Here is a 5,000-nt window from a genome sequence, read left to right as displayed (position 1 = left end):
ACCCACCACTTCGAGGGTTGACCGTGTCTAGGCACGGCTCCACCAATCCACCAGGAATTAATTATTATTTTTCCCGTGATCCGGGTTCCAAACACCTCCTCCTGAAAATGTCCATCACGATAAATCACCAATCGCGCAATCCATTAATAATTCATACCACCGGGGGTTGCAATCTAGGCGGACATCGCGCCGCGATGAGCTTTGACTCCATTTGTGCCTTTTTTTCAACCCCCGGCGGCGCGGTCTCCGCGGCGCAAAGCTAGACGAATGGTCACAGAACAACAAACGGCAAACCAAAAGCGGTATAAGCCGCGTAGTGACCGCACCGAGGTCTAGAGCTTGAACTGGGCCACGAAACCACTGCATTGGATTGGAGTCTGGGGCTTGCAAGTTGGTCACAGCGCCGTACGACCAAGATCATCGTGACACTTTCACGCCATATGCTCGCGCCGCGAGTTTCCAAGTGGCCGTCGAGGGGCCGGTTCTTGTCTCTATACATTTTTTTTCGCTTCTTCTCCTTTTTGCTGGCTCGCGAAATAGTAAAGGTCGCCGCTCGATGGATACGTGGCGTGTTGGCAAAACAGCACGTCGTCACGACTCTCGGAGTAGGAAGGGTACTGCTAGTTGCAATAGGACACACACCACGCTCCGTGGCCCAACATGGCGCTTAGGCATTGTTGCTGTTGCTGCGGCCGACGCCAAATAATTTATCCAGACTGGGGGGAAGTTCATTTCGAAACCGTTTTCGGTCGCGCAGGAGGACCAGGTGCTGCTTCAATGCGGGACTTGATCTGCCAGTGTCCCCGCCAGCGCGTATTGTCTAGTCTGACCTGGCGTAACAAAAACATTTTCGCGAAATGTTGCTTCGTGATCGAGACGCTGCGCACCGTGGCTCAAGGTTGTCCCTCGCACAACAATCCCATAGGACAGCGGAACTTGGCTATCTTTTTTGCCAGTAAGAGTGGTTTTGGAAACCGCTTCTATCTGGAGAATGTGGTGGTTGTTCAGAAGTGATTTGACGAATTCGACCGGCGATGGCGGCGGCTTCGTGACACAATGACATTGATCGATCGTCTCCCGCGCCGGTATCACCGCGAGCTTGAACATATGTGGGCTGGTGCGGCCCTTTTTACCTCTTCACTTGTCACAAAACGAACAGACGGTTCCCTGTTATCACTTAGTTAGCGATGTCAATCACTATACGGCTGTCGTTTAGATAGATGAAATTAAATCCCTCCATCAATCACCGGATATTTGGAGTGCATTTGGAATCCCCTGAACAATGCAGTAACAGGCCAAAGGTCATGAGTGCCTCATTAAAAAAGTGATTCACCATCGATCATCATCATTAATTTTTACGACGCCCGAGAGCCCGGCACAAGGTCGAAGAAAATTTCACGCACGAGTTCGTCTGCACGAATCGCGCTCACGGCGCTTGCGGCCGATCTCCGTTTTTCCACCTGACTAGCGCCAACTCACGTCGTTCTGGCCCATTGCGCTTTAGGCGATGATGCTCAAGGTGACGTTTCGTGAAGAGGGGCCCGGCCGCCCCCGACACATCATCCGGGAGGATGGGGAGGGGGTCCAATCGAACACGCCGTGTTGCCGGTAATTCCGATTTCTCGAGAAATCGAGAGGCCCGAGGGGGTTTGATTGTGATTTTTACGCCCCGCGAAGGTTAATTGCATTCGCCTTTGGTCGGTACCTCGGCTGACGTCGTTTCAGGTTCCTCCCGTTCACCGCTCATTACTACTACTTCCTCGACTACGTTTGCCTGTGCGCTCCCTCCATGGTTCATTACTGCAGTTTTGGGCAGTAAAAAATTTACTCACGACAAAATTCTACAACCTATGTTGTGGTATGCCCTGGACTGGAGAGTCTGGAACTAAAGTGCCCACCATTTCGACACACAACGCCTTGACACCCTTTTTTTCCGACGTCGTTCTGTTCCGCTTGGATGCTTCATCATCCAACGGAGTTCCATTGTTTGCAGAACGTTCTCGATGCCAGGTTGTGGAGAGCCGCTTCTCAAGCCAAATACCAAGCAGACGTCGTCGTGACGTGCCTTGCGGTCGTCTACAGGTGGTGATGGATATCGGCAAACAGAAGGCAGAGCATCTTTGCATTTCTCCAAACGTTGGCGCAACATCCGGTACTCCTCCACCGTTCGATGGACACCAGCAGGGCTGCTCGATGTTTGCCGACAAACAACGGATTATGCCAACAATCGTAACGCGACCAACAGGCACACATAGACACACGGCGACGATGCGCCAAACGACGACAAATGTAACTGAAACCGTTTACCAGCGGTTCCGGTTACGCGAGGCGACAATATTGGCGCCATCGGTGACAATGGTAGTGCGGCGACGGCAACGACGACAGCGGTGACGACGACCCACAGGCCCCGTCCTCCCCTTAGGCCAAAAGTTCACGAAAAGACACAACTGTCAACATCGTTCCATGTCTGGAGGAGCAATATTGATTCCAGACGCCACGCAGCTAGCTACAGGTTTCTGTGTCTCCCGGAGCGTCAGATCCCGTTCTGGGAGTGAAACAAGCTGATGCCCCTGTTTCTGCGGTTAGCACCAGCGTTCGACATTACGCGATGCATAACTTCCGTGGAGTTGAAATAAACCACGCTGTCAATTAGCCTCATTGCAGGTATTGGCGCAATCTCGAACCGATCTGCCTATACGCCAACAACTGAGAGAACTCAGATTCTTTCGCTGTCGTCAACAGCGGCGATGGAGTGCTATCCGAGTTTCAGCTTCAGTGCAAATAACACAATTTGCTGTAACTGATTGCATGCAAATACACACTTTCCATCATTTGTCAGCGCGGTACGGAATTGGGCATGGAACAAATTTGGCACAAAACCCCATAAATAAACCCATAAACTGCAGGGAGAAAGAAGATGGATTGGAGGGATAGAAAAAAAAAACTCATCGACAACCGCCTCCACGCCAGGTATGAAAAAAAGATGGCCAATACTACAGAGTGCTAGCCAAACACTCAACCGCTTTTGCTCATCCGCTTGCGCTAAAGTAAAAGTTGACTTTAAATAACCAAATCAAAACATACGGCCCGGTCCTACTCTCTTGCAGGTTGGCGCCACCACTGGTTGCCGTGGCGTATGTGTGTGTACGGCGATTGTGGACGATCAATTTGGGGGCTAACATGCGTATGCAGATTTTTGGAGGAGAAATTGTTGCCTCTACCCGGTTTCCCTCTGTTGCTTTTTCCATTCGCGCCTTATTAGATTATGAAAACCTGCGAGCGGCGAACGAGCGAGCGGCACAGAAAGCGAAATTATGATAAAGAAAACCCCTTTGGCACGAGGAGGCGGTTCAGGGAAAACAATGGTCGGCCCACTGCCGACGACGACGACGACGACGACGGGGGTGACGGTGACTCCAAGGGATGGTGGCAAGCAAGCCAACCGGAACCATCCGAAACCGGTCGTGTGCCAGGCAAACCGGCGAACTGCGGACGATTCGGGACAGCAGACAGCATAAACAGTGCCATGCAAATGGGCTCACGTACCCCCAGCAGATGACCTCATCAGTAACAGGTTGAGTTGCTCCCCGTTCCGGAGATAACGCGAAGCACTCCGCGGGTCCACGAAACACTTAAAGCTCGACCGGTATTGGGTTTGTTGTTACTTGGACTTGAACGTTACACATCGGAGTCGGACGATGTAGAGCAATTCATTTAAATACCTGTGGCCAACCACCGCTGTACCGCACACTCCACAACTTACTTTCAATTTAAAATTTGGAAATTCATCGAGCTCTTTAACATCACAACAAGTAAGATAATGGAAATCCTTTCTTATCTCTGCTGGTATTCACCTGTAGCGTTGCTGATAAAACCGGGATTCACGCTCACGACGGACGTCACAGGATTACGGATTCTGGTCGCAACTCCGAATGCCTCTCGGTATCTTCCAGCGGGTCGAACGTCGAACTCCGTAGCCGCAACAATCGACGAATCCAGAAAATGATCACGCCACCACCAGGCACAATACCCCTCTCGAACACGCTCGACAGTTCGCCCTCCTGCTGCGTTTCAATCAACAGGTTAATAAGGGGCTTCGGAACGATCTTTTGGAACCTTTTTTTTTTTGTTGTTGCGAGTCCAATCGCTGACAACACAAACGCCGAGGAGCTGATGTGGCTTTCGATTACAAGACACAACACACAAGTGACCCAATTCCTCCTGGCTTTATCCCCTTTGTGAGGTTCGTAGTGATAGTAGTCGTATTTCGTTTCGCTTCACTGTTGGTGCACTCTGTACGTGGTCATGACCGGTTGACTGTTACTGGTGACTCTACTCGCTGCTGGTGCTTAGTACACTGCTGCTCAGAAGGGCGCGCAGCCGTGAGCTCGGTACGATTGGTGTTGCGTGCGGCTCCCAAGAAACTGATGGAGCTTTCGCGAACCGCGTCGCTGGAAGCCGCGTGCGCACACGTCTTGGAGGCAACGCGAGAGCATACCCCACAGTTTGAGAGCGAGATCTGGAGCCGAAGTCCGGAGCGGATCGGCTGACGCAGTTTCGTATTTGACTCTCAAAAGCTCCGAAGCGGATCTTGAAGATTCGTTGATCTCTACATAAACAATTGCCTGCGTAATCGGCGACAACAGGTGTGTAGGATTGAATTTGAGCGAAGGTTTGGCTGGTTTATGAAAAGTTAGTGAAGCATATTTACGTACGAAAATATGTCGAAACATTGATATAGAAATTGATGTATTTATCAGCAATCTTGCCGATAAACATTAGCAGGGATCAATTAATCAAATCACCGAGATAAAACTCCGCCAAATATAAGTGCATCTGACTGCTAAGCCTCCTGCAAGTCATGGTCACGGTACGGACGGTTTTTGCTAAACTTGACGAAAACAACCTTCTTCTTTTCAGCGTTTTTTCTTATTGAAATCCACCCAAAACGATGATTTGTGAATTTCATTTCCAATTTTCAATCAAACTCTGCCTACCTT

General features: G+C 50.4%; 1 protein-coding gene across 11 annotated transcripts in view; it reads right to left on the bottom strand.

Moving 5' to 3' along the window:
* LOC125959032 (restin homolog) overlaps window positions 1-5,000 on the bottom strand; it is a 47,083-nt gene that overhangs the window by 36,268 nt on the left and 5,815 nt on the right. For 2 of the 11 annotated variants that reach the window (XM_049691753.1, XM_049691754.1), the window contains exon 1: window positions 3,855-4,485. The exons of 8 other annotated variants lie outside the window; for them this stretch is intronic. The gene's annotated coding sequence lies outside the window, so the exon portion shown is untranslated. Of the gene's footprint in view, window positions 1-3,854; window positions 4,486-5,000 lie in introns of those variants that run through there. One more of the 11 variants, XM_049691755.1, reaches the window with a different exon arrangement.

This window comes from Anopheles darlingi, chromosome 2 (assembly GCF_943734745.1).
Source record: "Anopheles darlingi chromosome 2, idAnoDarlMG_H_01, whole genome shotgun sequence".
NCBI lineage: Eukaryota > Metazoa > Arthropoda > Insecta > Diptera > Culicidae > Anopheles > Anopheles darlingi.
The sequence above is the reverse complement of the archived record's forward strand: the minus strand, read 5'-3'. Positions and strand labels throughout refer to the sequence as shown.